Source organism: Jaculus jaculus, unplaced genomic scaffold (assembly GCF_020740685.1).
Source record: "Jaculus jaculus isolate mJacJac1 unplaced genomic scaffold, mJacJac1.mat.Y.cur mat_scaffold_36_1_2353498_arrow_ctg1, whole genome shotgun sequence".
NCBI classification, from domain to species: domain Eukaryota; kingdom Metazoa; phylum Chordata; class Mammalia; order Rodentia; family Dipodidae; genus Jaculus; species Jaculus jaculus.
In genome coordinates this window covers 650,275-673,395 of record NW_025423492.1, presented here as the reverse complement: position 1 = coordinate 673,395, position 23,121 = coordinate 650,275, and positions in this window count along the sequence as shown.

Below are 23,121 nucleotides of genomic sequence, written 5' to 3'. Positions count from 1 at the left end.
CCCTGTGTCATAGCTTAGTTCACAGGGACCTTGATCATCTGTCCCTTCCACAGGGTGTCACGTTGGTCCATTATATTGATGACATAATGCTAATTGGATCAAATGAGCAAGAGGTGGCAACTACTCTGGAGTTACTGGTACAGCATATGCGCATCAGGGGATGGGAAATAAACCAATCCAAAATTCAACGACCTTCCACCTCAGTGAAATTTCTAGGAGTTCAGTGGTGTGGGGCATGCAGGGATATTCCTTCTAAGGTGAAGGACAAGTTGTTGCATTTGGCCCCTCCTACCACTAAGAAAGAAGCACAACATCTAGTGGGCCTATTTGGATTTTGGAGACAGCACATTCCTCACTTGGGTGTCTTACTCCGTCCCATATACCAAGTGACTCGGAAAGCTGCTAGTTTTCATTGGGGCCCAGAACAAGAGGAGGCTCTTCAACAGGTGCAGGCTGCTGTGCAGGCTGCTCTACCCCTTGGGCCATATGATCCAGCAGATCCGATGGTACTTGAGGTTTCAGTGGCAGACAGGGACGCTGTTTGGAGTCTTTGGCAGGCCCCCATAGGTGAATCACAGCGGAGGTCCTTGGGATTTTGGAGCAAGGCCCTGCCATCATCTGCAGACAATTATTCTCCCTTTGAGAGACAGCTCTTGGCCTGCTATTGGGCCTTAGTGGAAACTGAACGTTTGACAATGGGCCATCAAGTTACTATGCGACTTGAGCTGCCCATTATGAGCTGGGTGTTGTCTGACCCACCAGGCCATAAAGTTGGACGTGCACAGCAGCAGTCCATCATCAAGTGGAAGTGGTATATACGTGACCGGGCTCGAACAGGCCCTGAAGGTACGAGTAAGTTACATGAGGAAGTTGCCCAAATGCCTATGGTTGCTACTCCTGTTGCAATGCCTTCTGTCCCCAAGCATGCACCTATGGCATCATGGGGTGTGCCCTATGATCAACTGACTGAGGAGGAGAGATCTAGGGCATGGTTTACAGCACGTTATGCCGGCACTGCCCAGAAGTGGACAGCTGCAGCATTACAGCCCCTTTCTGGGACAACTCTGAAGGACTGTGGTGAAGGGTAGTCTTCACAATGGGCAGAACTTCGGGCAGTGCATATGGTTGTGCATTTTGCTTGGAAGAAAAATGGCCAGATGTGCGGTTATACACTGACTCATGGGCTGTGGCCAATGGTTTGGCTGGATGGTCTGGGACTTGGAAGGAGCACAATTGGAAAATTGGTGAAAATGACATTTGGGGAAGGTGTATGTGGATAGACCTCTCTGAATGGGCAAAGGATATAAGGATACTTGTGTCTCATGTCAGTGCTCATCAGAAGGTGACCTCACTGGAGGATGACTTTAATAATCAAGTAGATAAGCTGACCCGTTCTGTGGATAGTGGTCAACCTCCTTCCCCAGCCACCCCTGTCATTGCCCAATGGGCCCATGAACAAAGTGGCCATGGTGGCAGCGATGCAGACTATGCATGGGCCCAACAACATGGACTTCCACTAACTAAGGCTGACCTGGCTATGGCTACTGCTGAGTGCCAAATTTGCCAACAGCAGAGGCCAACTCTGAGCCCCCGATATGGTAGTATTCCTCGGGGTGACCAGCCAGCAACCTGGTGGCAGGTTGGCTACATTGGCCCTCTTCCATCATGGAAAGGGCAGCGTTTTGTCCTTACTGGAATAGATACTTATTCTGGGTATGCATTTGCCTTTCCTGCACGTAGCGCTTCTGCCAAAACTACCATCCGTGGGCTTACAGAATGCCTTATCCACCGTCATGGCATTCCACACAGCATTGCTTCTGACCAAGGAACTCACTTCACCGTCAAGGAAGTATGGCAGTGGGCTCATGATCATGGAATTCACTGGTCTTACCATGTGCCCCACCATCCTGAAGCAACTGGCTTGATAGAACGGTGGAATGGCCTTTGGAAGAAACAACTACAGCGCCAACTAGGTGGCAACAGCTTGGAGGGCTGGGGGAGTGTCCTCCAGCAGGCTGCATATGCTCTGAATCAGTGTCCTATATATGGTACTGTTTCTCCTATAGCCCGGATTCACGGGTCCAGGAATCAAGGGGTGGAAATGGGAATGGTCCCACTTGCCATCACCCCAAGTGACCCATTAGCTAGATTTTTGCTTCCTGTTCCCACAACCTTACGCTCTGCTGGACTACAAGTCTTGGTCCCAGAGGGGGAACTGCTTTTGCCAGGAGACACAAAGAACATTCTATTGAACTGGAAGCTAAGACTCCCCCCTGGTCACTTTGGGCTCCTGATGCCCTTGAGTGAACAGGCTGAGAAAGGAGTTACAGTGATTGCAGGGGTGATTGATCCAGATTACCAGGGAGAAATTGGGCTGCTCCTCCACAATGGTGGTAAGGAAGAGTATGCCTGGAGTGCAGGAGATCCTTTAGGGCATCTGTTAGTGTTACCATGTCCTGTTGTCAAAGTCAATGGACGACTGCAGCAACTCAATAGAAGTAGTGTGATAAATGGCCCAGATCCTTCAGGAATGAAGGTATGGGTTACCCCTCCAGGTAAAGAACCAAGACCTGCCGAGGTGCTTGCTGAAGGTGGAGGGAATACAGAAAGGGTAGTAGAAGAAGGCAGTTACAAATATCAGTAAGGCCACGTGATCAGTTACAGAAACAAGGACTGTGATTGCAATGTTTCTGTCCTGCCTTGATAACAGAGTGTTTGTATCTACACCAATATTAAGATTGTATCATTAGCTAAACTGTTAAATTTATATTAGACCCATTGTATTAGAGACTAAGCTTGTGTTGGGGGGAAGATTTTGCGGTTCCGGTTGTACGTGGGATAGTTATGCAATGTTAGGTGGAATTATGAGCTTGTTACTGTTTTCATTTGGAAATTAAGTATGATGTAAGGAGACATGATTTGATGCCAAGTTGACAAGGGGTGGACTTGTGATAGTTAAGGTGTTGTCAACTTGATCTGTTTAGTAATCCACAGGCTGCTTCTAGGAAGGATCAACTAAAGGAGGAGGTCTTTCTCCCAGGGTAAGCCCTTCCCCCAGAGTGGGTGGCCCCGCTCAGAGAGAGACTTGATATAAGGAAGGTCTGGGTAGAAGAGTTTCCTTTTTTCCTTCCTTCCTTCCACTTGGCTGCCAGAGCTGCTCCCTACCTTCTAGCGTGGATTGAAGACCAATACGGACTAAAGACCAACTTCAACTGAAGATGCACGTGGATAAAAACCCTGCGGCTCCTCAGGAAGCCTCCAGGCTTTCTGGCTCCTCAGGAAACCTCCAGGCTTTCCGGTGCCATCTGCAGTGCTGGGTCGGGACTGCTGAGGCATCCAGCCACGTGGACTGAGCAGCTACCAGATTCAGTGATTCTTGGGCCTGCAACTGCTATTGGACTACTGTAAGCTAATCCAATAAATTCCCTTTATAAAATAATTCATTCTAGTAATTCTGTTCCTCTAGAGCCCCTGACTAATACACTATACATTTACTCTATACACTGAGTCATCTCACTAGCCTGGTTTCAACTTTCCTTGAACATTTTACCTGATGGGGATTTCCCCTTTCATCATAGTGAGTAAATACCTGAGGGCTAGAGATATGGCTCAGGGGTCATGCACTTGCCTGCCAAACCTAATAACCCAAGTTCAATTCCCCAGTCCTCCTGTAAAGCCAGATGCACAAGACAGAATATGCATCTGGAGTGAGTTTGCATTTGATAGTTGCCTTGGCATGCCCATTCTATCTCTGTCTTAAATAAACAAATAAATAGAAATCATCAGATTAAAGCACTTGTAGCCAGGGAGGAGTGAGAGAATTCTCTGTACATGGTGGTACATGGTGTCTTTTTCTTTTTATGATTTTTGTCTTCTGGAATCCCAGCATAGTGGGATTGTGCTATCACATACAAAATAGACCTCCTGCATTAATAAATGATTTTCCAAAAATTACCAGAGCTTTGATGTGCAGATATCCCAGGGGATTCTCTAAATGTCATTAAAGTATTCTTTGGGGGCTGGAGAGATGGATTAACAGTTAATGTGCTTGCCTGCATAAGCCTAAGGGCTGGAGTTTATTGCCCCAGAATATGTGTAAAGCCAGATGCACAAGTTGGTGCATATGTATGGAGTTTGTTTGCAGTGGATGGAAGCCCTGGTGCTCCTATATTCATTCTCTCTCTCTCTTTCCCCAAATAAATAAATAAATAAATAAATAAATAAATAAATAAATAAAATATTAAAAAAATCCTCAGGTCTATGGTGTATGATCCTTTTGCATGATCACAGTTATTCCCAAATCACTGAGGAGATGCAAAGGGTTCAGAGAGCCCTTTAGCATGCCATGAGGTCCCCGCTTCACTACTATTTAACAGTGATAACAGGGAAATTTAAAGGCTCAAGGATGGCCATGGTGAAAAGAGCTTGGCAAAGAAAAGCAGCTAGAAATGCAATGATGGTGTTGTGTAGGTAGTATCAACCACTGTGAGGTCATGGATATCCAGGGCATTTTCTGTTTTTAGGAGCACATTGTAAGGAGTTCTACCCTTACTTTGTCTCTTACATTCTTTTTGCCACCTCCTCCTCAATGGGCCCTGAGCCTTGGAAGGTGTGATAGAGATATTGCAATGCTGAGCACTCCTGTCACTTCTTCCCAGCACCATGATGCTTTCTGAGTCATTTCGAGGTCACTGCCATCTGAAAAGACAAGGTTCTCTACCCAAAGTGAGAGTAGCACTAATATATGGGTATGAACATTATGAGAACTGCTTACTGTGTATACATTTTGCCAGACAGCAGTAGACATTACACCTCTAGGGCTTATGACTACCCCTGATTTGGGTTTTCAGAATAAGAGATGTATTCCCTCCCATGGAACAGGCATCCAGTGCAATTAGAGGGCAGTTGGTTTCCACCATGACAGATGTGCCACTATTGTACCCCCTGGCTCATTTTGCCTAGCTGGGAAAATATAAGGCTTGCAGTGTCCTCTGTTGATTATCTTCACTGGTGATTTCTCTCTCTCCTGTTGCATGCAGAATGGCTTCTTCCAGCTTTCTGTCAACTGGTCTACATGGAGAAGGTTATAGGCTCAGTTCCACTAGGATTTCTCAGTGGCCTTGCAGCACAAGTATGTGGAGTCTTCAGCAATAGAATATAACCATCTATTCCGGGTGGGAAACCAAGGGCCTTGGCAATGGCCAGTAATGTTTTGGGGTCATCAGGGACCTCCATGGCCAATAACTCACTGGAAGGTATCCCATCCCTGGCACTAAAAAATTTCTAGTAAAAAATCTATGGCTTCTGAGTGTTCCATTGTCCAAAAAAATAGGTTTCAATATGATTTATCTATATGCTCTTAGATTTTGATTAGCCGTCCTTCCACCTTCCCTTTACTCAGTCTCTTCCCCTGACCTCACTTGGGCCCCTTCACCCATTAATCTATACTTCTACTTACATATATACAATACCATCCTATTAAGTACCCCCTCCTTTCCTTTCTCTTCCCTTTATATCTTTTTTCTAGATTACTGGCCTTTGCTACTGGTTTTCTTCCTACTCATACACGAGTTTAATCATCTTTAACTAGGATCCACATTGGAGAGAGAACATGTGATGTTTGGATTTCTGGGGCTGGGTTACCTCAGTTAGTACAATCTTTTCCAGATCCATCCATTTTCCTGCAAATTTTATAACTTCATTTTTGTTACTGCTATGTAGAACTACATTCTATAAATGTACCATACCTTCACTATCCATTCATCAGTTGAGGGACACCTAGGCTGGATCCATTTCCCAGGTATTGTGAATTGAGTGGCAATAAACATGGTTGAGCAAGTATCTCTAAGGTAAAGAGATGAGTCCTTAGGATATATGCCAAGGAGTGCTGTAGCTGGGTCATATATTAGATCTATTTTTAGCTTTGGAACATCCACATTGATTTCCTCAATAGCTGGACCAGATTACATTCCCACCAACCGTATAGAAAGGTTCCTCTTTTAATTGGGTTGTTTGATTTCTTATTATTTAATTTTTTGTGTTCTTTGTATATCCTAGATATTAATCCTCAATCAAATACATTGGTTGACCACCAGGTAGGTGGGTTTTAGCAAAGCTGGGGAATCTCTACCATGGCCTTCAGATGCTATCTGAAGACATTCTTAGTCCTTTGGTTGGTGGAAGCTGGTGGTCTGTCAGTACACGCAGCTGCACCTCAGGTCTCAGGCGTCCCTGCATCTGCTCTCTGAGTGCTTGGGGGGCGCACAAACTCTATTAGCTGCAAAGTCCCTGCTTCAGTACAGCTGCACTGCACTCCTCTTCCTCCCCTCCTGACCGGTGGACGACCCCGGCCTCCCCCGCACCACAGGGCGGTGGAACGTTCCGTGACGTCACAGAGCCCAGGCTTCCGCAGAGCAGGCTCAGGGAAGTGCGCACGTGGAGAAGGCAGCGTGCGTGGCTCTTCCTCCTGGACCTCTCTCCAGCAGCTCGCGGGGCGGCTGCGGCCGTGGCGTGTATGAGGCACGGGAAAGCGCTCAGCAAACTGCAAAGTGAAAGGCGAGAGCCGTGCAGAGGAGGCGGCGGAGTTCCTTCTCCTGAGGCCGCCCTGCGGGAGGCGGGGGCGGCGGCCATGGCGGGTCTGTGCGCGCGTGGGAGCCGCGCTCCGCCGCAGGTAGGAGGACCGCGCCGGCTCGGGGCTGCCTGGGAGGCGCTGCGAGGAGCCCAGGACGCGGACTGCCCGCGGCCACGCCGAGCTCCGGAGCTCCGCCCTGGAACCTGAATCAATCCACACAGACCACAGAGGCACGCACGCACGCACGCTCGCACGCACTCACTCATGCCTCCTCCCCCAAAAGGTGGCTGCAGTGCGCTCCTGTAACCCCAGTGGGATGCCGAGATATGAGGGTTTAGGATTGAGGGCAAGCGTGCATCATATAGAGACCCTGTCTCAAAACACAAGAGCAAAAAGAAAAGGCGAGGGGTAGATAAAAGGAAAGGAAGGAAAGAGTAAAGGGAGACAGGGAAAAAAGCGGGCTAAAGGAAATTGGGGGGAAAAGGGAGAAAAGGAAGGGAGAGGAGAAAGGGTGAAGAATAGAGGGAAAGCATGAAGATGGGAAGGAAAAAGAGGGAAAATGGAGGAAAAGGAAGAAAGAAGGAAGGAAAAAGAGAAGCAAGAGAAGAATAGAAGGAAGGAAAAGGGAGAAACGTGGAAGGACGTAAGGAAAGAAGGAATGAGGCAGAGTGGGAGAGAATGAAGGAACGTAGAAACAAAGGGAAAAGGAAGTGCAGTCAGTGCCTGTGGGTTGACCATGGTGCTGTCAGGCACACACAGTGGGCATGTGCGATCTTCTGGCCAGGAGTCACCTTGTCCCATGAGGCCTTCTCAGGTCCCAGGAGTCCTGCATCTGGTCTATGGGTAGGTGGGAGGAAAGAAGCCTGTGACCTGCAAAGTCCCTGCTTCAGTACAGCTGCATCCCACTCACCTCTGCAGTTAGGAATGGTGGATGTGTCTGCCCGCCCCCCCCATGCCTAGGGCAGGTGGAGGACCACCAGAGGGATTCTATTTTTATGAAATTACTTTTTGTGTTGTTTTTGAGGTAGTGTCTCATTCTAGCCCAGGTTGACCTGGAACTTACTCTAGTCTCAGGATGGCATTGAATTCACAACGATCTTCTTACCTCTGCCCTCTGAGTGCTGGGATTAAAAGCATGCTACCATGTCTAGCTTGCAACTAGTTTTACTGATAAAATACACATCACTTTTATATCATAACTTTTCTACTATGGAGATTATTTAAAGCAGAATTTCTTTTTCTAATTAATTTTTATTTATTCAGTTTGGGTGAGAATGTGTGTGTGTGTGTGTGTGTGTGTGTGTGTGTGTGAGAGAGAGAGAGAGAGAGAGAGAGAGAGAGAGAGAGAGGGAGAGAGGGGGGGAGAGAGAGAAAGAAAGAAAGAAACAGAGAATGAGAATGGGTGCACCAGGGCATCCAGCCACTGTAAACAAACTCTAGACACATGGACCCCTTTGTGCATTTGCCTTATGTGAAGGTAAAGTTTCTGCTGTGCTCCTTTCACAGTGGAGGGTCCCACTTCAGGATCTTCTTTGCACTGTGGGGACAAGGGGAACCTCAAGACATCAAGGGTCCAGATTTGAGGGCTGGTGGATGGGGTGAGTAACGTGGCACCAGAGCCTCAGTGTGTAGAAAGAGGACATAATCTGAAGAGGTGGCTCAACAGAATCTTTTCTTTGGAAGCATGAGGATGTGATGATCCCCAGGAGACCATTTGAGTTGTGCAGTAGCTTGATTCAGGTGTCCCCAATAAACTTCGGTATTCTGAATGTTCGTCTCCCCAGCTGATAGCAGTTGGAAATTAAAGCCTACAGGAGGTGGTATATTGTCAGTGTTTGAAACACTCTCATGTTGCTATGGTTCACCTTATGTTGGCCGGGGGTTGATGTCCACCGTCTGCTCATGCCATTCTTTCCCCCTGCCATCATGGACCTTCCTCTCAAGTCTGTAAGCCAAAATAAACCCTTTCATCAAAAAGTTGCTCTGGGTCAGTTGATTTTATGCCAGGCATATGAAGCTGACTTCCACAGTAAAGCTGGTACTGAGGAGTGGTGTCATTTGCTGCTAGTCACCTGCCTGTGTAGCTTTGTCCTTTTGGAGCTGATTTTCAAGAGGAATGTGGAAGGATTTGAAACTTTAGCCTAAGAGATTCCTTACAATGCTGTACATACAGCTTGATGGACTATTTTGGTCACAGTTGAAAGACCTGAATGCAGTAAGAACTATGGACTGTGAGATGTGGCTTATATGAGTGAGAAAGAACTTTGTCTGGACTTGGCTACAGCAGTTTGTGTGAAAAGCTTGCTGTTATGCCCCTGTCCTGAGAATTTGTTCAGACTTGCTTTGCATAGAAATGGACTGGTGTGAGTAGAGGGATATAGAAATGAAACCTTTGTGTGGAAAGTTCTGCCTGTTCAGCTGCAATTATACAAGATTACGTTCTTCGAGACTGTGCGATCTGACCTGCACCTGGGCAACAGGAAGAATGTAGACACTCTTCAAGGGGACTGAGTGCTCAAGAACTCTCCTCTTTCAAAGTCTACATTATTCTCCCCTGGATTAACAAATTGGCACTCTGCCTGGTATTATGGAGTATAAAAATGCAGGAAACAGAGGGTCATTGAATTGGTAACATGGTCTTGTGTTATGGAAATGGCTGTGGCTGTGTGAAGCAGGATTATCTGCATGACGATATGATGAAGCCATGAGGATGGACTGTGACTTGTAGAGGATTCCCAGTGCAGATGCCGGGACCATGAGATGGATGCTAAGGAAAGCTGCTGTTTACAGATGAAATTTTCTAGGACTGTGAGTAGGCTAGCTGGAGGGGTGGAATGGGAACTCCAGAGACTTGTTGCTGGCTAGAATTACTGGAGTTGGAGATTTGTCACTGATTAGAGTTGTTGAACTTGGAGCTACAGAGTTTAATGTTTGTCCTGGTTGTTTTAAGTCTTGTATTGGTTGAATATTTCTCTGCTGTGCTCAGTGCCATCTTTTGCAGTGCAAGTGTTCATTCTGGGTCAATATCGGTTGTGTGTGTGTGTGTGTGTGTGTGTCAATTAAAAGACTTTGGACTATGGGGACATTTGAACATCATTAGGATTGGGGACTTTTAAATTTGGCCTGACTGCATTGCATTTTACATCATGCATGGTAATCAGTTTATGGGAGCAGGGGCAGAATATGGTGGTTGTGGGGCTCCTTCCCGCTCAGGTAGTGCCGAGGGAAGGACCAGGCCTGCTGGTTCTTCCCTAGGGTTTGAGGAGGATGATGAGCCTCAGACAACTCAGAAACCTCTCCTGACCACTGGAGAAAAAACACACTGAGTCGGGAGTCTTTTCCATGCAGAAACAACTCACTTTATTACTCTAAGCAGTTGCCTATATCATGTTGGGGTCGAAGGTGGGGATTTTAGGATGGGGGAAGAGGTAAGGGCCAATAGTAAACTTTAACTATTGAAATGGTAATTACAATTGCCATGCAGAGGTAGCAGGCCAGAAGCCATTAGGCATCTTGCTGAGTCATAGCTGGCCAGAGACAGGTCACCAAACTTTAGCTAGGCTCAGGAAGTTCCACTAGGCCTCACGCCTGGGCCTTTCAGGGCCCAACAGATGATTTCATTCAGGTGTCCCCCATAAACTAGGTGTTCTGAATGCTCGTCTCGCCAGCTGATAGCAATTGGAAATTAAAGTCTCCTGGAGGTGGTGTGTTGTTGAGGCTTAGCTTATTTATGGATGTTATAGCCAGTTTCCCTATGCCAGTATTTGGCACACTCTCTCATTGATATTGTCCCTCTTATGGGTGCTAGGGGGTGATGTCTGCCTTCTCCTCATGCCATCTTTTCCCCTGCCCTCATGAAGCTTCCCACATGTGTAAGCCATATTAACACCCCCCCCCCCTTTTCCCCAAAAGCTCTCTTGGTGGGTTGGTTTATGCCAGCAATGTGAACCTGACTACAAGTTCCATGCCCAGGACCAATATAAACACATTGACATGGCTGTGCCCATCCTTAACTCCAGTTGTGCAAAGCAAATTCTGGAGAAATACATTACATGAAGTAGTTGCAAGATCAGTAATAGACTCCAGGTCAAGTCAGAATGTGTGGGAAAATAATGGATGGGGACACATAACCATTCCACTGGTGACCACTGGGTGTACTCCAGCACTCATCATGGCTCATGGACACGTACACATGCATATACCCAACACATCACATACCACACAAAGCAAGCCACATTATGAAATTCTACACAGACACACACACATACACACACTCACACACAAGAAAAAGAGTCCTTAGAGTGAGAAATGATAAACAGCTGGCTTAAAAGGAACCTAGGAGATTATAGGGTTCCATCGACACCCATTACAACAGTGGAGGATGAACGAGCTTTTTTGGTTGGGTATCATGGTTGGCGTTCTGCTGTGGGCTGTTACCTTCTCCTGGAAGTTTCCAGCCCATGAACCAGGGCCTGACAAGGCAGGGCAGGATCAGGCGGGAGCCCTGCAACTGTTTTCTTCTTTCTTCCTGACCCTAGTCCAAATTTGTTCTCTTACTTGAGAATGATGGCTTTATGTTTATAATCTCAGCACTTGGGAGTCTCAGGCAGAAGGATGGGCCCTAAATTATAGAAATATTGTTTCAACAAGCAAACAACAAAATTAAGTCAATGAATTGCAGACCATTAAGCTGTTTCCAGTGTGCTAATGGAATGACAAATTACACTTTCCATGTTTTTTTCCTTGTTTATAATTTGCTTTTTGCAATAAGGTCTCTAGATATCCCAGGCTCCCATTAAAGTCTTCATTTTCCTATTTCATGAGTAGATGGCATTATTGAGCTGTGCCACCACACCCAGCTCCCATTTTGTTTTGTTTTTCATATTATTTAAGGTTGATACATAAATTTGGGCACAATGAGGGGTCAGAGTAAAGCTTTGTCAGAGCACAGCCATGACAGTTGAGTTCTCTTGTCAGTGGCTGCGTGCACATTTCTCTGACTGAGCTGAGGGCGTTCAGCAGAGCATGCATTGCCTGCGCTTCCTAAGTCTGACAACCTTAGATTTGGAGAAGCCTCCAAATTTTGCAGCTTATAAACCCTACAGCTAACATTCATATGTTTCTATGCAACACAAGTGCTCACACTCTGGGACCCTGGAGCACTTCTCGTCTCTCCACCATTTGGCACTCCTCAGGTGGCTCATGGTGCTCCCAGTGCATGCTGCCTGTTTCTTAAAGTACTTCTAAAGCCCTTCATAGTTCATTTATACTTGCTTGCCAGGAAGAAGCACATGTAGGAAGCAGTTCATCCTGAAGCAAGTTTTAAATGATTCAGAAGTGGGGAGAGGTTTACAGCTCAGCCTCCTACTTGGCTCCAGTAGTACTTCTCCTCTTTGTTCAGAGGCTGGCCATCCTCTCCCTAGTGCACTTGTGCTCTGAGGTATTAGGATTAACAAGGATAGACAGTGTATATAACTGTCTAAACAGAACTTAAGAAGAGGTGAGGTACCAGGATAACACATGTCTGTCCAGTAGCAAATAATTGGTCACAGATAGCCCTGGCTGCTGGAGTCCACACCCTGTCTATAACAGGTATCTTATCATTGCTGGACAAAACAGTAATACCATTTATAGAAGGAAAGGGTTCATTTTGGCTTACAGTATTGAAGGGTTCCTTTATCATGATGAAGAATGCATAGCAGGATCAGACAACTTCATGTTACATCACACCTCAGTAGGGATAGAAGGAGAGGCATTGTGAAGAAATACACCTCAACACCAACGTGAGTGATTTCTGTTCTCCAGCATGCCTCCAACTCCACCTGAAGATTAAATAGGATGTTTAATCACAAACACATAATTATGGCTATGAGGTACATTATACATTTAAACCACCACACTGGCTTTGATCAGTGAGAAGGGCTCACTCCATCTGGTCGGTAGTGTCTGCTTTTCCAAGGTAGAGCCTCTGTGGATTCAGATGCCATGTCAGGGGCCCTATGTTGATATTCAACACACTTCTGTGTATCAATCTCACTCCCTTTTTAAACGTTTGACAGGGGCTGGAGAGGTTGCCCAGCTGTTAGGGCACTTGGCTTCATAGCTTAAAGACCCAGGTTTGATTTCCCCATTCCACACACCGATCCTCCTTCCTGTATCTGCAGAGTGCTGGGATTAAAGGTGTAGTACATCATGCTGAGTTAAATGTGGGATTTTTGTAAATATATGTCTGTGTGTGCGTGTGCGTGTGCGTGTGTGTGTGTGTGTGTGTGTGTTTCTGTTGTCTGTCAATGTATGTATGTATGTATGTCTGTATGTATGTATCTTCTTTCTTTCTATCTATCTATCATCTATCTATCTATCTATCTATCTATTTATCTATCTATCTATATCTATCTATCTAATTTGTTGTTTTTCTATGGTCTCATAGAGCCAAAACTGGCTTTGAACTGCTGATTATCCCATCTCTGCCTCCCAAATGCTGAAATTTTAGCAGTGATCCTGATTCTGTCACCAATGAAGTTGTTGTGGGTTCATTCACTCATTTCCTACTGTCAGTCAGGACCCAAGTACTTGGGACTTGAAGCACTGTTCAATGGCATGTACTGTGTCCAGTCAGACACTCAGAGAATGCAGAAGGCAGGCTTCTGCAGTCCAGGACCTCTGTGCCTAATCACACTACCTATCTGCCACCTTGGATCTACCTCTAGAATCATTAACTTCCCTAGAGTTTGGGAATTTGGGGTTCTAGCCTCTGAGATGTGCCACCCTGTTTCAGGGATAGCAGAAGGATATTCAGGAAGCCAGAAATGGTGAGTATACTGTCATGACCCAGGGCAGATAATCTGAGGGGATGATCAGGATGGGTGGCCTCTGCTCCCCATTTCCCACTCCTGAATTCCCAGGCCTAAATGCACCTCTAGGGCCATCCTGCCCTTGTCCCTCTGGCTGTGTGGCAGGGGATGGGCTGTCCAATAACCTGGCTCATGTCTTGCCTTGTGTAGGGACCCAAATCCTGGCTGTCACACTCTGTGGTTGGATTTGTCCTAGAATGGAGTGTGGGCCTTTGAGCCAAGTGAAGGAAGCTTGTACCCTATGTCTACAGCACGGTTGGTTCCAGGCCTGTGGCCCACTTGTGAGCAGCCGACTTCATGTAGGAGCCTTGAAGGGTGGCAGTTTCACAGTGTTTCTGAGCTCTCAGGCTCCAGAGAAGGCCTCCTAGATGCTTGTGGGAGGGCTGCCTGGTGCCTGTACTGCTGTGTTGTTGGGCTGGATGCTCAGGGTCAAAGGACCATGACCATGGATCTTGGAGGCCATTGGGGCCATGTAGCTGCCAGAAAGGGTGGTTTGGTCAGTGCTCTACTCCTCCTGAGTAAAAGGGACTTTGGTCATCCAGGTGAACAAGGCCCCAGTAGTTGGACCTCTCCTATACATTTTGTATGCTTGCCTGGAAGTCAAGCCTATTGGCAGAGTACCCTACTACTACTACTGCTATACAAAATTTTCAATTTCTCCTGCAATCAGAAATGAAAAATGCAGAGCCAGGCATGGTGGCACATGCTTTTAGTTTTAGCCCTTGGGAGGCAGAAGTAGGAGGATCACCATGAGTTTGAGGCAACCCTGAAACTATGAAGTGAATTTCAGGTCAGTCTGGGCTAGAACAAGACCCTATCTCAAACAAACAACCAAAAAACTGTTTGGTATTGGTTTTGGATGTGATTACTTTTTCTGATCAACTTCATCTGTCAAGTTTGCTTCTAATACTAAAAAGAAAATATTTAAACATTAGGGCTAGAGAGATGCCTTAGCCTCTCTCTCCCCCTCTTTCTCTGTCAAATAAATAAAAATAAAAATTTAAAAAACATATTCAAACATTGAACTTATCAGACAGGAATGCCAGGTTGATAGCATTGGGGGAAAGAAAGGGATCCAGCCAGACAAGTAAAGTGCTGTGTGGAGGGGAGTACAAATGAAGTATAATGTCACATACATGTGTGTCAATTTAATGCTACTGTCAACTTGATCCTATAAGGAATTAACAGGCACACTTCTTGGGTGGGTTATGAGGGCCTTTCCAGGAATGATTAAGGAATACATTAAGACTTTCCCTCAGGGTTGTCAGCCTTTCAGGTGACAGACTATATAAGAAGAACCCCACCCCACAAAATAAAAAAGGTCTTTGGTGTGGTTCCCTTTGCTACTTACTGGTACATGAATCTACCTTGTTGTATCCTTAATGGACATGAGAACCCTTCTTCATCAGCCCTTCACCATGGACTGATGACCAGAAGTTCCGCAGGAATCCTCTAGACCTCCAGTGCCAGACTGGGACTGCTGAGGCGTCCAGTCTCATGCACTGGGCAGCAGCAGAGTTCTCAGACTCTCCAGTGTGCAGACAGTCATTGCTGCACTGCCTGTAATCCAATTTTACAAATAAATGCCCTTGTAATATATACTCATTCTATGATTCACTTTCATACAGAACTCTGAGTAATACTGATTGTGGTGCCAGGAGTGGGTCTAGAGAAACAATTTCAAGCTTGAAGGTCATGAGTGGTCTCAGTGTTAACTGTATCTGGCTGTCCAAGTGTAATGCTACTAAAGACTCCCTCCTGCCTCAGCTTGCTAACATGGGGATTCATATAATTGACTACTTACCTGCAGACATGTGTCTGCTTTTGTCGCTTTGTCTGTGACACTGTTTCTCTGTCTGCAATGGTCTGGCATTAAAAGGGAATGCTGAATTATGTCTGTCCCTTGGACAATATGTTCAATTCTGTTTGCCAGCTACCCACAATCTTCATCTAGTTGTGTTCTGAGCTCTGTCTGTGGACTCTGGCTTCTTATGTAGCCCCAGTCAAACCCTGACTCTAAGGAGGGCACATTTTCTGAGACAGCAGGCCTGTCTTCAACATAAGCACCATCAGCAAGCTTTAGCTGCCAGATAGAAAGGCTCTGGAAGACAGCAGGGTGGTTAGTGCCATCGTTGTCTATAGGCTCGATTGAGGCTGGGCATAATGGAGCACTGAAGGAGCAACAATGTTATACTGGGAGCTGTGGTGTTGTCTTGGTGGACAGGCACTAGAGTCCTTGTAACCCATCCATGTGGACTATGGGGCAGGGTGTGAAAGGAGATGGAGACTGTGGACATAGTGTGTTGGGGCACAGGAAGGTGATTTCTCCAAGTACACGGAGGCAAGTTGAACTGAAGAAACTTTTGTCCAACTGTTATGAGGGCCCTGTCTCTTGTGCCCCAGGGTTTCCTGGACTGAAGCCCTGAGTGTGGAATCAGAGATCTTGGTCCCACCCCAGCCTCAGTCTCCTTGTGTAGCTGTGTCAACTCTGGGGTTGTGTCTTTATGTCCAAATCTCTGTGAGTCCTCTCTTTCTGAATCTTTGTGATTGTCTCTGCCTGGCCCCATCTATCTGTTTGTTCTCTACTGTCCTTTGTTTATGCTGTCATTGGCCATTCTTCCTCTTGTGTCTTTTCATGCAGTTCATAGTGGTATTTCTGGAGAGGTATCTTATGTAGAAGCACTGAATGTGTCTCTCCTTTTGGGATTCTTATTCACAGCCTGAGCCTTCGAGCATAGGTGGTGGCTGGGAAATTCCAGATGCATATAACCACAGTCTTGGAGCAACAGGTGAAGAGAAGGCAAGAAACAGAGGGAAGTAGATAAGAGGCACAGACAGACCAGAAGGCCATGATTAGAACCCAAATCACCCAGAACTTCAAGGGTTTATGCCTTCTCCCACAGATATTCTGCTACGTTGAGGAAGTTAACAAGTCATCAGTTATGGGGACTTGAATAAAGTGTCCTGTAGCTAGAAAGGTGGAGCAGAGGTGCCCTCCTCCTGTCTCCAACATTAAGTGGGGTACTCACAACACCAGGCTTTCGAGATTTTCCTTTATTTGCATCTCTTAAAAATCTGTTTATTTGGGGCTGGAGAGACGGCTTAGCAGTTAAGGCAGTTGCCTTGACACTTAATGACCCAGTTTTGATTCCTCAGTACCCACATAATTCAGATCACGTGGTGGCACATATGTCTGGAGTTTGTTTGCAGTGGCTCAAGGCCCTGGGGCACTCATTTCTTCCCTATATACCTCTCTGCCTCTCAAATAAATATATTAGTTAAGTAAATTAAAACGTATGTTTCTCTAATCCCACGTGTGTGTGTGTGTGTGCGTGTGCACATGCACACGTATGTGCGTGTGGAGGACAGAAGACCTCAAAGTAGCTGTGCTTCACTCTGAGTGACTTCTCCAAGGGCTTTGGATTCTCCTGGCTATGCTTCCCATTGGCCAAGGCCCAGTGAGACTTTGGAAGCACAAGCCATTTTGTATCCAGCTGTAAGTGGGTGCTGGGGAATCAAACCTGGGCCTATAGACTTGATAACACTGATGCATCTACCCAGTCCTTGTGGTTCAGTTTTGGTAACTGAGTCAAAGATTAGACAGTGAGTACAAACGTTGGCATGTATGTTTGGAGTTCATTTGCATTAAGCAAAAGTCCTTGTTCTGTCTCTCTTTCTCTCTCTCAGATAAATAAAATAAGAAAAGAAATGAAGTTATAAAGATTAAAACAAAAACAAATGAATGGATACTGGACAGGTTTCTCAGTGGTTAAAGGTGCATTCTTCCAAAACCTGCTAACCCATGTTCAATTTCATAGTAACTATGTAAAGCCAGATGCACAAATGGTGCATGGATGTGGAGTTTTGGGAAGCAAGGGGTCCTAGCTCTTCCATACACAAACACTCATTGTCTCTCTGCAAAGGAAGAATGCAAAGAAAAGAGGGAGAGACAGGGCAAGAAAAGGAAATGAAGAAGTTAATTTTGGGTTTATCAAAGATGAGAAACAAAATAAGAGATGTGAAAGGCAGAATATAGTAATTACCCAGTTTCATGGAAAGTGTACAAAATATTTGCAGAAAAATGAACATTGCCTTAGCGGAATATAGATTAAATCCTAAAAGGGAGAGTAGACACAGAAACAAGAATTGTTCCAAAAACAGCTGAACCCAGAGGGCACAGGAAATATAGAGGTGAAGTTGGTGAAGAGAGTATCTCCTCCCATACACCACTTGGTTTCAATGACTCCGTGTTTGTATTGGCATCCCCTATAATATTCCTGTTTTACAAGACACTCTTTTCTCTCTTGATGATAGGCAAAGCATGGAAAACTTGATTAGTACAGGGTGTAGAGTTAGGATAGACAGGAAAGCTGACAGTGGCCTGGCAGCCCTGAAGGAGGCAGTATCCTGTGCCAGTGATTTTATTGACCCCTTTATAGGTCTCTCGTGTGTCAAAATGCCACTGGAAAGTATTAGGGGGAGGAGCAGTGAGAGAGGCACTTGCATTGGAATGTAAGATTGTAAAAGCCACCAACAAGATGGCAGAGAGGGATGCCTGTGGCAGGCACATGACTTTGGCTGTGTCCACAAGCTCATTAATGTCTCTCCATGTTTCTGACTCAGGTAATGTCCATGGGGGTGGTGTTTCCTCCATTTCCTCCATCCTTGATCAGTCAGCATCAGGTGGGCCATCTTTTTCATTGGTGGGATTGAATCAGATATTTTGGACTGTCACCCAAATGGGCTTGGGCGGGTTCTGTGGGAAGACACAAGCAAATCCGCTTCCCATAGTGAGGATGGATTCTAGTCCCTTCCATATTCTGTCTGAAGGATCTTGCCACCACACCAGGATGGGAGGGGCAATCTCTGGTGTATGCTAGTGGAGGGCGATGGAGGGTCTTGGGAGTTTTTGTATATATTGAAAATGTTTAAGGTAGTCAGGGCCACAATCAGCTGAAGATTGGGTTGGTAGGTATTGGGCTGTTTTTTAAGATGGGCTTTTAAGGTTTGGTGTGTCTTTTCTATTACACCTTGGCCTTGTGGGTTATGTGGGATTCCTGTATGGTGAGCAATCTTCTATTGTATGCAAAAGGCTTTGAATGAAGAGCTAGTAAAGGGCAGGCCATTATCAGTTTTTATTTGATGGGGAAGGCCCATGATGGCTAAGGTAGAGAGCATATCATGCATGAGTTTTTTTTTTTTTTTTTTTTGGAGCTCTCCTGTTTGTGCTGTGGCCCATGTAAGGTGGGAGTATATATGTATTGTTCCAAAGAGCTCTGAAGCAAAACAGACACCAACCAAAATCAATAACATGCTTTCTCATATGGTTCTTGCCCGATAGTTGCCAGACAGGCCAATTTAACTCATGATATTTAACTCTTCCGTGACCCTCATGGGAGCACTCTATCAATCTCAGGGGATCCTAGAATGGCTCCATACCACTGTTGGTATTGGTGCCCCAAGAATAATGACACAAATTGATGCCCTTGTGGCCATGATCAAATCCGGGAGGGACCAGGCCCTCCAAATGTTAGGCAAGAAACCTGATGTTGTCATAGCCCCCTTTTCCCTCTCTGATATCCCACAAATGATGAGAAACCATTCCTGATTTGCAGTCAGCCTAATAGGTTTCCCTGGTCAAATTGGCAACCACTTACCTAATGAAAAATGGGTCCCTGCAATACCTCTTTTAACATGGCTCCCACCCCACCTTTCTTCAAGAAAACCCATCGCTGGAGCCCCCTCCCCTCAGTTTTACAGATGGAGGGAAAAGGGGAGCAGCTATTGTCCTCTACTCCTCAGGGTACCAGCCTCCCACCATCCACTTTAAGGAGGTTCCCGGCATATTCCCACAATAAAAGAAAGTGTATGCTATTTCTCTGGCACTCCTAGAGGAAGAAGGCCTTTTTAATTGTTTTTCAGATAGTATTTATGCCATTAACTTGCTCCCCTGCCTCACCCACTCACATAGCCAGGTAGATGAAAACCCTCTTTCACCACTGCTGATAAAAGTCTCCAATCTCCTGTGCAAAAGAAGCCCCTACCAGTTTTACAACACATAAGACCTCACAGCCCCTTACCTGAGGGAAACACATTAGCAGACAGGCTGGCCACCTTTGAGGAAGCTAACAAATTCCATGCTAACACCCATGTAAAATCATGCCTGTATATCCCTGGTGGGGATAGGGAGCCAAGGTTGGAGCCAACGGAGGGTTCCCAGAAACTCTGAAGTGAGGCCAGTGTAAGCTTCTGGAGGAAGGAGAGTATGGGTTTAAGAGGCCAAGAAGAAGTGAGGCAGAGTTCTGTCCCCAGGAAGGTTGTGGGTGGAATACGTTGGACCTTGTTGGGGGAAATTTTGAACCCTGGATCAGTGAGGGAAGGTATTAATTGGTCCCTTAGTTCAGCTGGTGATGTGGAGATGTTTTTCCATACTAGGATGTCATCCATGTAATGATAGATATTAAGGCTCCTATCTAAGTGTGGCTTTAGTGCCACAACAACTGCCTCTTGGCATATAGTGGGCTATTGGCCATAATTTGTAGCAGAACTTTCCATTCAGAGTGTTTGGTTGGCCCTGAATTATTGACAGAGTGGGTTGAGAATGCTATTTTTCTCCTACACAAAAAAACAAAACAAAGAAACAAAAACAGTAATGCAACAACCTCTTAATAACCTGTAGGGCAGTCACTGATCTCTTAAACTTGTGGACAGGCTTGCATCTGGACTTTTGGTGAATACCCTTGGTGCTATCCGGGATATCCATGGTCAGTCTTTGGGATACAGGGAGAAAGAAAAGAAACAATTCTTGATGTTGATAGCAAGAAGGTGGGTGTTGGCTGGAATAGCTGATATGATGACAGTCTCCATTGAGGGGTGCCCCAGATGAACATAGCTTTATTGATGGCCCTGAGATTTGTAGTAACCTCCATCCTCCTGAGCCCTTTTGCATTATGCACACTAGAGTATTCCATGGCCTTTGTGAGGGGCAGATGTGAAGATGTGAAGGTGGAGTTGTTCTGTTACTAATTGATTTAAGATGTCAAGTTTGGCAGAGCACAGTTTGACCCCAGTTGGCTCATCAAAGAACCATTCTAGGGAGCTTTGCATTCAACAGTGGTCTTTAGGATTGGAGGAGATACCAGTGAAGGTAGCTGTCATTGCCAATCTCAGTGTACTTTCCCTCTATATTGCTGGCAATGACTACATCTAGGGCCTCAAGGATGTCTCCTCCTCCCCTCCACCCCAGAAGGTTAGTCATTACATTAGCCATTACAGGTCTAATAAGACATGTGGTTCCATCCAGGTCCTTCCATTTGAATACCTTCTTGGTCTTATCTGTTGGAAGCATCCATCTCTGTAGAGGGCTTCCCATTGAAGGAATAGGGGCTAGGCAGCCCAGATCAGCAGATATCACACCAGTCCTGAGGGGTGTTAAGGGAGCCCCATAGGCTCTGGAGGAGGGACATAGTCCATTGCACATGGATTCCATCCTCCCTGACTGCCTGTCTGAGTTTTTTTAAAGTCCTTGACCTGATATGCATACCATTGTATGGGCCAATCCCATTTGGTTGGGCATTAATAGGAAAAGCTGTGACTCCTTGATTGTATGTGTTTGTACTGTTATCTTAGAGCTTGCATAGTAGTTGTGTCATTGTCAGTCGGGGGATGAATGGAGAGGGGTCTTGATCAGAAGAATTTATCATGTTGGGATTCTCTTGCCCTGTGTGAGATGTGTCCAGAGGGGGCCATCCCAGATCAGGAGGTGGGCAGGATGATAGGGGTGGATTAAGAGGGGTGGGCATAGAGGAGTGTAGGGTAATTTTCTTTGTAATTTATTCTATAGCCTTTTGAAGGGAACTGAGGTCCACCACTGGCCAGTCCTTGGGACCCTCCTCATTAGTGTCATCATCTGATTTTGGTATGTGGTTGTCTTAGAAGGACCAATACATTGTCTAATAGCCTTTATAACTGGGAGAAAAGAAAAAGGAGGGTACTCCTTTCTGAACTTCACATCTCCTGGCCAGATAAGCTGTGCAGGGTCTGGGTCATATGGATCCCCAGAAATCATCCACGGGTCTATCTGGAGGACTTCCTCCCAAAAGGACATGGTTTCCTTCTGGGAAAGCTTAATGCTGCTAGCCATGAGAAATGTTCATAAACCTTGGACTTGTGACTCCTTTGGTGGGTGGTGACATTATTACCCATGATAGAAAAAGAGTGGAGATGCCAAGACCAAAGGGCAACCTTTCCAAGGGCTGGATAGCACCAGGGGTATTCACCAAAAGTCTGGATACAAGCCTGTCCACAAGTTTCAGAGACCAGTGACTGCCCTACAGGTTTTTAAGAGGTTCTTGCATTACTGGTTTTTTTGTATGTGTTGGAGAGAAATAGATATGGGGTTGTTACCAACACCCATGTGGGCTGTCGGGGTCCAGACAGAGGGGTAGGGGCCTTCAGTCAATGCTGAAGTGTGGCCTCAGCGAAGAGATGTCATTTGCCCATTTGCTGCATTTGGTCCCTCACGATGGTGTGAGCCAAAAGTAAAGGAGGAAAGGGAGAAACATGCCAGCCCTCTGTTATACAGGCAAGGTCACAGGGGGCCCATGTCCCTCAGGGGGAGCACTCATCTATCCTGGCACATCACAGAAGGTTTCTACTCAGGCATTGGCTGTGGTTCCTTTCCACCCTAGGGTCACTGCACATCGGTTTCCCCGGTGCATCCATGCCACTGGTGCAGGGTCTTGAGTGTGATGGGAAGAAACACCCGGGAGACTGTGTCAGAAGACAGCTTGTTTATTTGTTTTGGGAATGGGCTTAGAAGTGTTCATGTAGTGGCTTTAAAAGGAAGGGGGTACAGGTCACAGGGGATTGGCTGTGCTAGGGCTGCTGGCTGATACCTCATTAACATATAGGTACCTTCTGGGTAAGTGGTAAATGGTCACATGGCCACGAGGAAACTGAAACCTAAGTCTTTTTAAAAATTATTTTATTTATTTGAGGGAGAGAAAGACATAGGGAGGTAAAGAGACAGAAAAAGAGAGAGAATGAAACCTAAGTCTTATCAGGAAGTCAAGGTGCCCCAGGCAGAGGGAGGAAGTGGGCTCTCTCCTGCTGGTCTTGAGGTGAGATTATTGGGGTTTAAGCCTGCTGCAATCTCCTGTGGCCTGGGAAAAGGTACGGGATATGGGTCACAGGGGGATTGGGTGCGTGAGGACTGCCCACTGATACCACATTAAAATATAGGGTTAGATATAAAATATAGAACTTCCAGGTGAGTGGTAAATGGTCACATGGCCACGAGGAAACCAGAACCAAAGTTTTTAAAACTATTTTATTTTTTATGAATTTATTAAATAGTTTATTTATTTGAAAAAGAGAAAGACACAAGGGAGAGAGAGTGAAAGAGAATGAAATTTAAGTCTTATCAGGATGTCCATATGCCCTAGGCAGGGGGAGGGAGGGGCCTCACTCCTGCTGGTCTTGAGGTGAGATTATCGGTGTCTAGGCACTGCCGCAACCTCCTGTGAGCTGGGCCACTTAGCCCTGCCTGACAGCTCAGGCCTGCTTAAACCTCTAGTGGCCCTGTGTCCTTAACTGTGCCTGACAATCAGGTAGGCAGGTTATAGCAAAGTGGGAAATCTCCACCAAGGCCTAAGATGCTGTCTGATGACATTCTTAGCCCTTGGTTTGATGGAA